At 43.6% G+C, this 16386-nt stretch overlaps 2 long non-coding RNA genes across 2 annotated transcripts; one reads left to right on the forward strand and one right to left on the reverse strand.

The window, feature by feature from the left end:
* Positions 1-12473: 12473 nt before the first annotated feature.
* Positions 12474-15523, reverse strand: LOC140688076 (uncharacterized). The gene is made up of 2 exons (XR_012062790.1): positions 15117-15523; positions 12474-12801 (listed from the first exon to the last, which is right to left on the reverse strand). It is a non-coding gene; the product is annotated as an uncharacterized lncRNA (long non-coding RNA).
* Positions 13759-15579, forward strand: LOC140688065 (uncharacterized). The gene is made up of 2 exons (XR_012062774.1): positions 13759-13928; positions 15135-15579. It is a non-coding gene; the product is annotated as an uncharacterized lncRNA (long non-coding RNA).
* Positions 15580-16386: the final 807 nt, after the last annotated feature.

A 16386-nucleotide genomic window follows, 5' to 3' on the forward strand; every position in this document is an offset into this window, starting at 1 on the left:
GCAATTTGAAAGTCTCATCTGCAGGCAGTTCCCAGGTCTCTCTCCTAAAGCATGTGACTCCTTCTCAGCTTTTTGGAGGCAGGGGTACTGGGGCAGGAACCGAGCCCTCCCTGTCAATCCAGTTTGTGATAAGGATTTCCCCAGGTGCACCCAGTCCCCGGTCCCCAAGTGGGCTCTGCGCCTGCCTGGCATCCTTTTGGGGAGCATTTGTATTGCTTTTTCATCTCGGAAAAGATGCTCTAGTCACAAACCAGTCATCTGCCTGTTAAGCTGTATTTAGCGCAAATCACTCTGAAGCAAAACAATGAGGACCACAACAAAAGAGCTACACTTATTTTTTTCTAGACTTTGAACAAACTGTTTGATGTTGTGGAGATTGTGGAACAATTCATGTGAAATTGGGGACTGTTGTTCCCGTGATTTATTTACCGCACATAGACAACTCAGCTGGCGTGCTGCCTGTCTCTGCCGCTCCCAGGAAATTTGCGCAGAAAGTTGGAAAAAAAATCTGTGAACCCTCTGAAGAAGCTGCACATTTTCAAAGGATAAAAGTTAACAGGGGAAAAGGGGGGAGGCTGTAGCTCAGTGGTAGAGTGTGTGCTTAGCATGCACGAGGTCCTGGGTTCCAGCCCCAGGACTTCTATTAAAATAAATAAACAAGTAAATAAGCCTAATTACCTCCCCCTACCTCAAAAAAAGTTAACAGGAATCCCAGTGCTTCCTGGATTAACTAACAGGAAGGTCCACCCCACCCCACTAAAGAGAACATACTGCTCTGAACACTTGATTTCAGAGTCACAACTGGTTGGTTGTTTAAACCGACTAGGGAGATCAAACAATGAACTACACTTCACAAACCACTCTTGCAGGGGAAGAAACATCCCAGTGTTTTTCATAGCCTTCCAGGTCCTGAAACAGGGGCGTATACTGTGCGTACGTGCCCATACACAAAACAGGGGACAGAGGAAACATTTAGCTGCAAGCATATTTTATGAAAGTAAGACCCCAGACCTTGAATATCCCAAATTTCTCGTAAATTTGACAAATCCAGAACGGAAAACTTGGGAAGGACCCAACGCACTTCCTTCGAGCGGTTTTTCAGTTTTGCAGCACAGGCTACAGCAGGTCAGCCGGGTTTCCGTTCCACGGGCCAGCAGAAGGAGACGAGAAATAAAAAAGAGCGACGGTACCCCCACGAAACAGTAAAACTGAAATAGAGAAGGTGTGAAGTAAGATGCTTGATTTACGTGGGGAAAAGTGGAGCCAAGAATATTGTTATGGGCCCGGCTCCTAGAGGCAAGATTTGTTAGCAAAAACTGTCTCTAAGTATTTATGCTCAGCTAAATAATTGTTAAATGATTCCAGTTCTCAGCTGGAAATCGAGGATCAGGACTTCGCCTAAATTAGTAGATCTGTGAGATGGTATGTTGGCACTTCATCCAGCAGTATTCTGACTCAATGGCACTTTCAGCTTTCAGCATATAGTGAGGATCCTTTTACAAAAGGCTTTTCATAGCCCCACAAAGGAAGGCTTCCACTGGAAATATTTCCCGGAAATAAACAGAGCACTTACAGCAGTCCCTTCAATAACGTTTCCTCAGGATTGTTGAAGACACACAGCGATGTGACTTTCACACTGCGTGCGAACGTGGGTCCTTCCGTTTGCTGCTTTGCCTGCGCAGCAGTGCGTTGAACGGGGGGCTGGGGCTGCCTTACTGCTTCCCCATCGTGGACATTACCTTCCCAAGAACCAGCATTGGTTTCTAACGTTCTTTTTATGGCCCTGACTGATGCTCAGTGAAGCCAAGATTAAAAGCAGAACTCCAAGATACAGGAACTCAGGAAGAAAATATTGTGTGTGAACCGAGAGACAAAGAGGAAGCTTCGTTACATAATTCAACAGCCAGAGAAACACCCCCAAATTCCTCCATTCTTCTCATATCAGAACAGGGGATTGTCAGGATGAGGGTGTAGCTCAGTGGTTGAGCACGTGCTTAGCATGCATGAGGTCCTGGGTTCAATCCTCAGTACCTCCATTAAGATAAATCAGTAAGTATTTTTTTAAAAGACCTAATTACCTCCTCCCCCCATCAAAGGGAAAAAAAAAAAACAAAACCCATGAGATTGTGACAGGTTTTTGATCCAAAACTGAAATATTCTACATTTAAAAGTAATTAGTTGAAATGGAAACGCATATTCACACTTCTCTTTCTTTTCTCTCTTGGACACCAGAAACGTGTATAAAAAAATCACATGAAGGCGATCGGAGGTGGACTGTGCCATAAGCAAGTTCTGTGATAAGTTACGCCTCTTCCTCCGTTTAGCATCCTCATCTTGAACGGGCCATTAGATGTGGTTTGTGTCTGGTGAGCCTTTCCAGTTAGTTCTGTCCTTCGATGATTCATCTCTGACTTCAAAATCATTCTGTAGCAAAGAGAGTAACAAACAAACAATGAGAATAACAGAGAGGAAGAAACTGATGAAAGAAACCATTTCAGCTGGAGATTGGTGTACACATTTCATGTTTATGGTGCATGGAAGAAGCTTTGACCTTGGCTTTTGCTTTAACTACCTCCTCTTCCGCCCCACAAGAGGCCACATCTTGAAATTGTGGTACAGAGCCTGGGTCCCAGAATCCCCTGGGACTTCATAACCCATCTCACCAGCCTGCTGTCTGGGCGAGTTGCCCAACCTCTTGGGGCTTCAGTTTCCTCATCTGTATAAATGGAGATAAAAAAATGAGAGATCTACCGCACTTGAGGATTAAACAAAGTAACATAATGCAGCGCAGTGCTTGGGACAGAGTAAAAACTCAATTAGTCTTATCTGTTGTTATTGTTCTGTGACCACAGCATTCTGACCTCTGGGATAACAATGTATTCATGTTACAAAAAGAAGTCTTTGAGGAAAGGATGCAGAAAGAAATTAAGATGGAGCAAAATATATATGTATATGTATATGGTTTCCTGTGTTGTTTTGTTAAAAAAAAAAAAAAAGACCAAGAAATGGAGAGGTTTTTCTCTCCTTACCAGACACGAGAGCGAGACAGAGCTTTGCAATCTAAAACAGATCTATTTTGTCCACTAATGCAGAAATAACATCATCTGCATTTCGAAAGCTCTGGATCTGTTTAAATCAATTAAGTAAAGTTAATGTATTTTAATATCTGAGCCCTTTCCATATCATGATAGCCCGGCGATGTTTGCTTCCCAGAGCCCAAGGTGATGAAAAATAGACTCATTTACTCTGTTCCATCTTAGAACTGTGGCTTCAAGAGTTTTTCTTATTTTGTTTTCTTGTACTTGTGAAGCCACAGGACGACTTTATGGGGCCCTCAAGTTGCTGTTGTTTTTCGTGCTGTAACACTCAAAGGCATTTGTCTTCTTTTGGGCTGTTGTTTTGTTTCCAAGGTGGAGATGAATGTGCACTGGATAAAATTCTTTCTCGTTGTTTTTTTAAAATTTTTTTTTTAATGAAGGTGCATGGATAAAACTCTTTTAATGCTGCTAATATTAATACTTTGGGAGAATATACTCTTATCTGCTGGTAATGGCTTTAAAGAGTTTGTGGAGAGTTGGTCATCTCATACATTTCAATAGAATATGAAGTTTGTAATTAGCCAGAAAAATGCAGTAGATCTACCCCTCACTTCCGTCACGTTCACACAGTGATTACCAGTGGTATATTTGCTGTTTTGAACCCTTTGTAGGGCAATCAATATTTTGGTGAATGGAGAAGTCTGAAGCACAGAATTGTAGTGTAAACAAATGAGACACATTAAAAGTATGCTAAATATTATAGCCAGTTGATTATGTAAATTTAAACAGTGTAGAGGAAAGGAATCGCTTATTAAATTCGCCTGTTTTTAGTTCACTCTGGCATTGTTTATTATACACCATAGCCGGATAGTTTATAAATAGACTCCTTTGACAATGTGGAAGTTTGAGGAATGCCAGCTAATGAATGACATGGTGTTCGGGTGTGGAGGCTGCGATGGAGAAAATTTATGACCATTTCCACTGTATAGCTCAGGTCCTCTGTCGGGTGTAGACAATGGAGGGAGGGAGAGATTGAGAGAGACAGAGAGAAAAAGAGGCTGAAAAGAGGCTCTGATGGACAGTTCATTCCAATATGAGCACCTGTTAACATCAATCTGACAATTGTTTGACTTTTAGCTACATCCTGTCTGTGGTCTTCATAGAAGCCGCACCCCAGGGTTTTCTACTTAGGATTAAATGAATACCTTCCACCCACAGTAGATTTGATCAGCCAACTGGAGTGACATCTGCTAAAAGAAATCTCAGAGTGACAGTGACCTAGGAGACATCTCAGAAAAATGGATCAGAAATTCAGTTGCTGTCCAGGAAAGAGACCTGATCTGATGTACTGTATCCTGTTTGAGAACAGATCACAGAAAAAGAATAACCAAAGAACCACAGGTTGGCATTTCTGGTTCTCAGAAGTCAAGAAGGCTGATGTTCCTCAGGCGATTGGGAAAATCCATCTTCCAGACAGGTATATCCTGATTTTGAAGACATCTCTGTCTACCAAGTCTGATGCTATTAAACCTGCACGTTCCCTTTCTTAATTTCTCCGATTTCCTGATGACCCTGATTTGCATTTGGCACTCACTCCACTGCTTCTTTCCCTCTTGGAGGGTCTGCCATCCCCAAACCTGGTCCCTTTAGCTGTCTATAAGGACAGAAACTATCTGTTCTTCCAAAGTTCCAGCTCCACGTAGCCCCTGGGATACTTTGCTCCTGTTTGCATGGGTGACCCCTCTTGAATTTTCTTTCCCTTGGCATAATTCCTTCCCATCTGCCTAAAGCATAGCTCCATTGCCTTCATACTGAAAGAGGACTTTCTCTTGTTCCAACTCTGCTCTTGTATTCCCTGTCCTTCATTTTCCTTACTTAAAAAAAAAAAAAAGGGCACCCCACCGTATCTCCCTTTGTTTGCTCACTTCCTCCTTACATCCAGAGCCCATGCATTCTGCTTTGGGGACCTCCCATCTCACAGGAACTATAACACTACAGCTCAACAGTGACCGTTTCGTGAGCAAATCCAGCACCATCTCTCAGCTTGAGTCCTCCCCATCTTTCTGGATCGTGTGAGTCTATGATCTATTTCCCTATCTCGAAAGCCTCTCCTTCTTTGACAGTCACAATACGGGTGACCGTCTTGTTCCTTAATCTGATTGCAACCTCTGATTGGCTGCAGAGTTTTTATGTTTCCTTTGCTTGTCTTTTCAAAAGTCCTTCATATGCTATGTACATATTACCCAGAATCTTCATGGGCCAAGCACGTGGTCTTTGCCAATTTACAGATGAAGAGGTGGAGACAGAGAGAATTCAAATAACTTGCTTAAAGTCACAAAAGCTCGTCACGGAGGAAGTCTGTTTTGATTTGATTCTGGGTCTAACTCCAAAGTCCGGCCCTGGGCATTCCTCGGCTCATAACTTCAGAGGATCCGAAACTGTTTTCTTCTCCGAGCCAAGGTGATGAAAAATAGACTCATTTACACTATTGCATCTGACAACGGTGGCTTTCAGAACTTTTTTTTATTGGTGAAGTTGTGAAGCCACAAGCAATATTCCTGGAACTCTTTTACCTTCTAAGCCAGCCTCTTAATCTACAAATCTGTCTGCACCTGGACCCGCAGTTTCTGCTTTTCTCCTAGTGCAATAGAAAAACAACTCCCCTCTCCCCCTCAAAAACCAGCACAACCTCCCCAAACCCCTCCAAGACAAAGGGGGAGGGTGTAGCTCAGTGGTAGAGCGCACGCCTAGCAGGCAGGAGGTCCTGGGTTCAGTCCTCGGTACCTCCGCTAAAGAGAATAGGTAAATAAACCTAATTACCTCCTCCCCACCTGCAAAGAAAACCGCGAAAAGCTGTGTCTGTCTTCTGTTGCCTTCTCAAGCCCACTCCACTCTCTCTCATTCTAAACAAGGTCCTCTTTTGTGACCACATCCCACTGCAGCTCTGCCCCATTTCTGAAAAGATGCTGAACTCAACTTTTCATTCGTGTTTCATCCTAGTCCATTCCGGCTTACGTCCCCACTACTCAATGGAACGACTCTTGGCGAGGTCTCCAAAGGCTTCCTGGAATGCCTTAGCGCGACCTTCCTGTCCTCACCCCTCTCCCGTGCTCAGCAGTTCCCGTCTCCCACTCTGCATCCTTGCCACCACTCCCTCTGGTCCTCCTCCTCCCTCTCGGCTGCTTCTCCTCTGGCCCCTCTGCTGGCTCCTTTGTCTCAACCTCACTGTTAAATATTAGAACGTCCCGTGGCTGGTCTCTGGACCTCTTTTATTTCCTCTCTGTCTCCATTCAGCCCTGATGATTCCGTTCAATCTTGTGGCTTTAATACCATCTCTTTGATGAGAATCTCAAAAGCATACATCTACCTTTAATTTTTCTGCAGGCTCCAGAGCTGTCTACCCATCTATCTATGGTTCAACATTCTGATTCAGGTGTTAACGGACATTTTAAGCTTAACAATCAAATGAGAAATCGTGTGAAGTTACCTCAAATTTGCCCTTGGGTCACTTCCGAGTCCCAGTTGATGGTACCACATGCCCCTCAGCTGCCCAGTGCAGACATTCAGGGATCATCTCTGATTCTTCCTTTTTCCTCACTCCTGATGTCTCATCCATCAGCATTCCAGTCGTTTCTCCTCCAAATTATATTTCAGTTCCATCCTAACTTCCAACTGCACTGCTGCCCTTCTGGTTCCATTTACTTTAATATCTTACCTCCGAACAGGACTCTCAGCCTCCACTGTTTTCCCCACCCAATCTGTTCCTCACATGGAAGCCTGTATTTTTAAACATTAATCAGACATGTCATTGGTTTAAAGTCTTTCCAGTGATTTCCCATGGAATGTAATCGAAGACCCAGCTCTTTGTCAAGGCTTCCTCCCCTGCTCCATCTGGTCTTTTAGTTCCTCTCTCACCGTCCTCCAGCTGCACCTCTTCTTGTCCTCAAGAATCTTCTTTTTGTCCTCAAGAACCTACTCCTTTCATGCCTCAGGGCCTTTGCAAGTGCTGATCCCTCTGCTCTGACAGCTTTACACAGAGTCGAATTTTTTAAGTTTTAGTTAAAATGCACTCTTGCCGCAGGAGTCTATCCCAATCTCCTTGTAGAAAGTGGCCATCCCAGCCTCCAAATGGTCTCAAGCACTTCCTCCTGTTTATTTCCTTCAGAGTTTTAAGCTCCGTCTACAGATGTCTCCCTCATTTAATTATTTATCATTCATTTGTCTGTCTCCACCCTCTAGAACAGCATGGTTGGAGAGAACTTTCTGCCAATGTTGAAAATGTTCTTCTGTGCTGTCCTCATATAGCAACAACTTGTCACACATGGTTTTTGGTCACTTGAAATTTGTCTAGTGGGACTGAGGTACTGAAATCTTAAACTTAATTAATTTAAATTTAAACATCATTGGCCACATGGGGCTACTGGCTACCATAATGAACAGAAGAGCTCTCAAATGTCTATTCCATGAAGGCAGGGATCTTTGTTTAATTTCTTCATGGCTGTATCCCCAATTCTTACAAAAGCCCCTGGAATACAGATAATGCCCATAATATGCAGTTAATGATAAATGAATGAATGAGTTATTTCTGATTGGGATGGAATTCTGGGAGAAAAAAAGGATCATTTCTAATTGTGGCAATGCTTTGTAAGTAATGCAGCCGTCTTTCTAGAAATGTGTTGGGACTATATATGGCTTTCCGGAGATCTTTAATTAGGATTCTAAGAGAGGAACCCAATATTGTAAATTAAATTTTTGACCATGTTGAGAACATGCTTGATTCCTTTGCTGTGTTTCGTTAACCAGCAATACAATTATCCTATCTATGGAGTTATCATACGTAATTAATGAATTAATCAATTTACTTAATTCACAGGCAGAAAGATATTCTGTTTTCTAGTGTTGTCTACTAATTATGCAGTAAATCAAGGCTTTGAAGAGTTTCAACAACCATTCATTTTTTATGAATTAATCTTTCTTTGGCTTTCTTCTCTAGGGGTGAACAAATAATGCAAACATAGACCAAGGATATATGAAGTCTGAATGCTAAGAGCATGCAGAAGATGCAGCTGAATATAAAAAATATATGGAATTAATTTTCAAGTGGTGTACTAATGTCATCAGGTACAGACAGGGTCAATCTGTGTCAAGAGGAGGCAAGCCCCTGTGTCAAGGACAGGTAAGTATTAAGACCTTATTTTCTTAGAAAAAGGTGCTAAATTAAACATACAGTCAGTTAAAAAAAAAGATGAATAAGAATATACAAGCAACAAATGTAATGAAAAAAACAGAAAGCATGGCTAAAGTACAGCTTTGCCAATTTTCATATTAATCCCTGTCCAGGAACAACTAGAAGTTACTATTAGTGTCACTACTGCCATTGCTGCCCTACCATTTTTGGAGCGCCTACTATGTGCCAAGAACTGTACTAATTACCACACATACATGAGTCTATTCAATAATCAGATCAATTCTATATGATAAACACTGATTTGCCCATTTTATAGATGATAAAATAAGCTCGGTTTAGACTCATTGTGAGCTGCGGTCTGCCCCCAGTGAATCTGACTCCAAAGCTTGAGCTCTTAAGGAGAAAAAAGTTCAAAACCTGGTATCCTCTAAAGCAATCACAGACAGACGCACACCACAGGTGTCCACGCACCTGGTATGACCGAGTTTTGAAGATGACATTTGTATTAAATTGCTTCTGTTTTTCTGATCCATATGCCAGTTAATATTCCTGGTCTAGAGGTCTAGAGCAAACGGAAAGCAGGTCATGTAAATTAAAGCAGGCTGGGTATGTAATGAGGGGACACGGAGTGGTGGCAACTGTGGTAAAATCAAAAACATATGCCTACCTTCAGACATAACAAGTCATTATAAAGTTTTTTTATTAATGGGATTGAACCCAGGGCCTTATGCATGCTAAGCATGTGCTCTACCATTGAGCTATACCCTCCCCCCACTGCAATTCATTTTAAGATACTATTATAGGTTGACCTGTATCTCCCCAGAAAAGGTATTTTGAAGCCCTAACTCCTAGTACCTCAAAATGTGACTTTATTAAAAACAGGGTCATTGTACGTGTAATTAGTAAAGTTAAGATGAGATCATAGGGGAAGTATGGTCATGGGCCAGGGGAGTATGGGGGCCCCTCATCAAATATGGCAGATGTACTTGTAAGAGGAGAAGAGACACAGGGATATAGGACAAGGCAATGTGAAGATGGAGGATTGAAGAGATGCATCTACAAACCAAGAAACACCAAATACTGCTGGCAACGCACCAGAAGCTACGAAGAAACAAGAGAAGATTCCCTACAAGTTGTAGAGGGAGTTTGGCCCAACTGACACCTCAGTTTTGGCTTCTAGCCTCCAGAACTATGAGAAAATAAATTTCTATTTCATGCCATCCAGTCAGTGGTACTTTGTTCAAGCAGCCCCAGGAAACTAATACAGATGCAATGAAAGGATCATCCATCGACTAGATGAGCATATCAACTATAGCTGACTTGAACCAACTAAAAACCCTTAACACAGTAATCTACAGAACACATGTAGCCATTGTTCAGGCAAACTAAAAGCAAACTAAAGCATAGCTCTGAATTTCTCTGATCTTATAAAACATCTCTGAGAGCATTTTGCATGTGCTATATACTGTACTAAGTGCCTTGTCAATGTTAACTCATTAATTCCTCATAATAATCCTATCCATTAGGACTACCATCTCCACTGTATCCAGGGGGCAGAATTTAGACACACAGAGGCTAAGTGACAGCCATGGCCACACAGCTCGTAGGTGGCAGAGCTGGGATCAAACCCAGGGAGTCTGGTGCTGGAGTCCATGCTCCTGACCACTGTGCCCTGCCGGGGTCCCGGGGATGGACATCATTCACCACCAATTCTCGAACCCCACCCTTAGTTTTAGTGACCGGTACATGAATGTCACACTTACCTACATGCATCAAGTCTGCTACATCACAGGATGGCTCTGATCGCCACACTCCCTTCAGGGATGCTCAGTGCCTTTTGATTTGTTTCTTTGACATGGAGAGGGAACAGCATCAGTTCAACTGGTCCCTCTCTGGCATGGCCCTGTCTTACTCAAAGATCTAAAGAAGGAATCCTGACAGTTGCCAACATCTATTGCAACTCTGTATTAAAAATCTGAGGGATTAACTCTTAGATATATTCAAGATCTTTTTTGGGGGGAGGTTATAACTCAGTGGTAGTGAGCTGGGAAGCCCCATAAAAAAGACCAGCAGGACCCCCAGGCAGGGCCACTACTCTCCTGCCAGCACCATCTGGTTCCCTGGCCAAGTGGCTTTATCTCACTTTTTGCCTCTGAGATGGCTTACTTCTAGGAAAGTGCAACTTATCCCTAAAATTCTATTGGTTCCCTGAGCTCACTCCTGATTAGTCCATCTGTAGTGCTTCATTTGCATGGAGCTCACTCCTGATTGGTTATTTCTCTCACTCCTGATTGGTCCATTTCCCTCACTCCTGATTGGTCCATTTCTGTAGAGCTTTTGTAAAGCTTATTCTTAATTAGTCAACTTTGGTTATACCTTATTTGCATATGATGTTGCAAAGTGTAAACTGGCAGCCTATAAAAGCCTGTGTAAGCCTACAGATGGGGTCCAGGGCTTGGAGTGTTAACTCCTCTGGGCCTGCTGGTGTAATAAACCTGGGTTCTCCAACTCTCCGAGTGCTGCTTGGTCTCTCGCCTGGATCCAGGTTGCTGTCACAACTGAGCTGTAACACCGAGCTGTAACACTGAGCTGTAACATGCTTTTCTGCAACAGTAGAGCGTGTGCTTAGCATGTAGTAGGTCCTAGGTTCAATTCCCTGTACCTCCATCAATCAATCAATCAATCAATCGATCAAATTACCTCCTCCCTGCAAAAAAAGAGTTCCTATTGGACCTACCATAAGGCAGAATTGAGCCAAAATCCCCCAAATTTGTCCTTTTTCACAGTAAACAGTTGCCTTGATACATGTGTGTAGGCCCCTTCCTGGAAGGGCTATGCGCAAAGTAAACATCAACAGTTAAGAACAGACGTTCCCTCCCATAGATTCCATCTTTCTTTCGTCCTTAGGACTCTGGGTCCAAAACTGACTCAGGTCTGAGATCTGGTGAGAGGCTGCGGGGTTCTAAGGTGATGGCTCAAGTTGGACTTTTAATTGCCAGGGCTGGAGTGTTTTTAATTGTTTCTTGAATAAATCAAGAAAGACTTAAGGGTGGTTGTTTATTCGTTGTAATGCTTGCAAGCCATGTTTAATTAAGCACATCTGGAGGTATCGGTGGGTAAGCATAGTCTCACAGTTTTGATTGCCTCGCCAGCCTTCAAGCCTATGTACATCTGGTCTCTCTGTCACTGTGCGCTCATGCCCACTGAATTTAAGGGCAGTTCCTAGTATAGGCCTTTCCTGAAGTCTTTCTGTCCTAGAGAGACGAGCCCAGAGGGGTCATTCTCTGATTTTGTGCTTAAGGACTTCCTGATTGAGAGAGAATCTCGTGGCCCTTCTAGAAGGGCCCCAGTGGGGAAGGAGTGGGCAGAAAGTACCTGATGGAAACAAACCAGCATTTGGGCCTCCCTGTTTTTAAATTCCTTCCCTTACATTTGTGGCTCTTCAGCGTGAACATGCATCAGCATCTCCTGGAGGGTTCGCTAGAAGGGTTTGTTGGGCCTCGTCCCCTACAGTATCTGAGTCAGAAGGTCTGGGCTGGGGCCTGAGAGTCTGCATTTCTAACATGTTCTCAAGTGATGCTGATGCCACTGGTCTGGGACCCATGAACCGTTGTTCTAGGTTACATCATAGGATTTCTGGCCTTTCAATACAATTTACTGGGGGGAAGCGTTGGATCTATGTTTGCGTTAACCCACCCAGAGAGCTTTGAGAACCACGGGCAGCTGTCTGAGGCCAAACATCCCACAGGCACATTCATATCGTAGAATTCAGACCAGTTCATGCTTTGGAATCAAGTACTTTCCAAAGCCACCCCCCCCATAAACCACAGATTTTAATGAAATATGTTAGCACGCTGTGCAACTCTTTTCTTTGCCCTGACTCCGTATTCCCCTTCCCACGGCCTCCCATGCTGAGAGCGGAGGGGATGGGAGCAGAGAGCGAGCAGCGGTGCCTAGTCTCCACTCTGCCTCCTTAGGCGATGCAGGAAGTAAGCAGGGCGGCGGGGGGGGGGGGGTTACTTCATGGGAGTTCTTCCCAGGCGGTTGGTGGTGTCTGAATTCTCACTCCTATTTTTGGGAGTCAGGCCACTACCTAACCTCCACCTAAAAGGCTTTGTGTGGCTGTGAATTCAACTGTCATTATTGCTTGGCGACCTTATGACTCTTCCCTGGGCTTTGTATTTGGCGGGGGAGGGGGCACGGTCCTAGCCCTTATCTGTAGGAGGCAAAAGATGCTTTCAGCACAGTCAGGATGGTCTCTGAAGTTCATTTAGGACCTTGCGGCAAGAATTCATGTCTTTCAATTTTCCATCTTCTCACCTTAGTGACAATCAAGGCTAACTTCACTCTAGTCCCAGAATTCCTCATGCCTTTTAAGTTGTTCTGCAGAGTTGAAACATGTACCCTGGATTTTTGTTTCCATTGGGCCCACAATGCTGAGTATGGAAAGGCAGTAAGTTAGTGCCTCCGTGTCTTCTGCCCAGTTACCAATTCCATCTATTCCACATTTCCCTGGTGGTTAGCTGGCTCCTACTCCATGCTCCAGTTTTTCTATCAGGTTGCAAATAAAAGATCCTAAGGAAAAAGAAGGCATAGTCTTACTAAATGGATATCAGATAGCCTTTGGCATTGGAGGAAAAGCTCAAACTTAAGCTTTGGAAAATACTAGAACTTGAACAAGCAGCCTTTTAAGGGGCGAATGGTCCAAATGAATGACCTGCAATTATCTTTGGTCTTTGAGGAACTGTGCTCGATGGTCCCATTTTAGGAGGAAGGAGACCACCATCTCCTTAACCACGTGCCCACCCGCTTGCCAGGAGATGTCATGTAACCTTGATCAGCAGCCTCACCAATATTGTGTTCAACTGGGGAGGAGGCATTTCCCAAAGCAAAATTAGGACATTATTTCCAGAAGAAAGAGGAAAAGATGCTGGACATGTAAAAGCATGCAGTGTCCACCCTGGCGACGTTAAGTACCTCCCAGACAGAGGTGAACAGGCTTTGTAAGTTGTAACAACTTCACATATGTTTGGGATCTTTATTTGACCAAAATCTTTGGCTTTGGGAGAGCCTAATTCCTGGACCATCTTTGTTCTTATTTTGGCTACTGTGAACACAAAATTATATGTACCTTCTTCATAAATCACCACCTCTTCTAAGGACAGCAAAACAGAGAAGGACACAAGTGGGTTTTAATATCCGAGAGAGTCATAGTGCAAACTTCCCTTTAAACTTAAACCATATGGGTTTACAAAGCAGTTGAAAATAAGTCTGAAAGGTATTAATCACCTTGACTAAATAGAAACAGACACCAAGCGAAGCACACAGCCAGCTAGAAAACCAAGAGGAAGGTAGAGAGGTACCGTCAATACAATCAAAAAGACTCAATCAAACGTAGGCTGCTGCACATCAAAGGTAAAGCCTTTACCTATTATTAATTATGACAGTAATTTCTGGCTCACAACATCTCACATAGCAACTGTAACCAAGAACATCTGCATTTTTAAACTGAAGATGCCTCATATGCTAAAGGGAAGCAAAATGCAAGCACATCTTCTGAGAGCCAAGGAAAAGGGCCGTGCAACACGCAAGCTTCCATGCAAACCGCCACGTGCCTCGTCCGATGGTGGAAGAATCACATCCTCTGTGTTACACAAAGGAGTGCAATTCTAAATAGAGTCTGGACAAGAAAGGAGGGTAAGGTGAGGGTCCTAAGTTTCTTTAGTCACATGTTCTGTTTTCTATTTCAACAAATGCCATTAAAGAATAACACCCTCTTTTCACAAGTGCCACTCAACCAAACTGTTGCAAATATCTTTTATCTAGAAATAAGCGGATAAAAACAGTCACAAGAGGCCAAGAATTCTTTGATGAGCAAGATCTGATTTACAGTCAAATCTCCTGATTCCTCTCGTGTCTGCTCCATCAGATGTCTGCTTCCCAGGATTCCCCTGGGGCTACTCACACGAATCTGCGGAATCCCTGCCCCCGCTTTCCCAGTCCTCCGCCCCGTGACTACACTTGTGTCTCCATATTCACAAGCTGGAGGCCTTGCTCTTGACCTCTTAATGTAAATATTAGGTTAGTCATATGAGAGCTCCCAGTGGCTGAGCTGATTTTCCCTGACGAACCATTAGTTGGTGCTAAGTTTGGGTATCTGGCTTAAACCCAGCTTCATATAACAACTATTAATAAAACCCACCCTCTTTCAGGGTGTGTTATGTATGTGCTGAACACCTGTTAACCGTTTTATGTGCATCATCTCAAGCGTTCCCCGCTCCAGTCATATCTGGTCGTCTGGCAGCAGACACCTGTTGTTTTGATAATTCCCTATGCGAGGCCCATCTTCCCAAGGTGTACACAAACATCTGCTTCCCCCAGACTCCTTTGCAGCTAAGGTGGAGATGTGTCATCCTTTCAACCTAACGGATTCACCCTTACAAGCTTCATTCAGAATTGAGGGACGAGGGAGGGGCATTCATTTATCTGGACTGGTAAAAGCAGAAATGGGGGACGGGCAGTGGGAAATTCAGAAGAGTTCCTGTGCCCTAGGGGTCAGGAAGCAGCTGTAGCAGGACCTCCCTCATTCACCCAGTTCTTCCTCATGGCTTAGGGCACTGTTCATTGTGACCAAAACTTGAGAATTAAGCCTGGGACTTTATTGCTCCCACTAATTTTATGAGCTGCCCAATAGCCTTAAAATGTTCAGTTTCACCTTATAACAGCCAAAGTGGATTCTGTTGTTTGCAGCTAAGAAACTTGAGCAGTCCGGGACTAGGAATAGTACCTTCCTTTGAAGACATACAGCAGTTCAGCAGCTTGTTTAATATCATGCAACACCCGAGTGTTGGAGCTGGAATTAACATCAGTGGCTTGTTAACACTTCATACCTTTAACTCTCTCTCCAGAATAGGCGGCGTTTTGAATGGTTAACGATCCCCTATTCCTCAGGACGTCTTTGTGCCAGATTTGTTTTTAACGACAAGCTCTTAAACCATGAGAACATGGTCTGCCATCAGAGGAGAAAAGAAGTCATCAAAAAGAAGGCGTCTTCGTGGTCTCAAGAGTTAGACTGCAGAAGCCAGAAAGGAGAGATCTTTATCGTCTGAGGAGGGCAAGAAGAAGCAGAATAAATGGGCAAAGCCCAGTTTTACAGGTTAAACCTTTTTTAATGGAAACTTCCATCTGAGGCACAGTTATCTGGTCATGCCTTTTGCGAAGCACGGGCTGAAAATCAGAGCACACCTTAGGAGGTGACCTCAAAACCACTCTGGCTACTGTGTCTCCGTGAAAGAGAGACAAGTCTATGTCTCAGGGTGTTTGCCTCACATACATTAAAATTTTAAAACTGTGTGTGCTCTAATTTGTTTCCAGTTTCCTACCAGTCCGGTCCCTCCCCTATGCCAGTAAATCACGTGCCCGCTCTTGGAATGCACGGTCCAACTTGCCGGTACCATGAGGGGCTCTGGGCTGGCATCATTTGCAGTGCTTTTTGAATCCCTTCTTGCTCGTCTTCCCCACATATCGTGTGGAGACACATAATTCTCTGGCATTGTTTGGTTCAGTGTGGTCTGACTTCGAATTTCGCTTGTCCTCAAGGATCAGCAGAATGGGTTTCGAGCTGTTGGCGTTCTGTGAATAGGCAAACATCCTTGGTTTCTAAGAAAGCTGGTTTCATCTGTGCTCTGGGTGAGTTGCTTTGTGTTGAGAACTTTCTCTTGCCCTCCTTGTTCCTTTATTAATTAGATACTTAAATGGGTCTTTTGAAAACTAAATTTCCATTATATTTAAATCATGCTTTCATCATTATTATGTATGAATTTTCCATCATCCTGAAACTGCAGTTGCTTTTTTCCAGTGGCGATAAAGTACTGTATAGAGTACCTGCAAAGAATAGGGTCTGAGTTGATGGAGAAGGGCTTTTTGCTTTCTTAAGATCTCCCCAGAGAGGCTGTGGGGAAAGGGGAACCCTCCTACACTGCTGGTGGGAATGCAGTTTGGTGCAGCCACTATGGAAAACAGTGTGGAGATTCCTCAAAAGACTAGGAATAGACTTACCATATGACCCAGGAATCCCACTCCTGGGCTTGTATCCAGAAGGAAATCTACTTCAGGATGACACCTGCACTCCAATGTTCATAGCAGCACTATTTACAATAG

This window comes from Vicugna pacos, chromosome 1 (genome assembly GCF_048564905.1).
Source record: "Vicugna pacos chromosome 1, VicPac4, whole genome shotgun sequence".
Taxonomy (NCBI): domain Eukaryota; kingdom Metazoa; phylum Chordata; class Mammalia; order Artiodactyla; family Camelidae; genus Vicugna; species Vicugna pacos.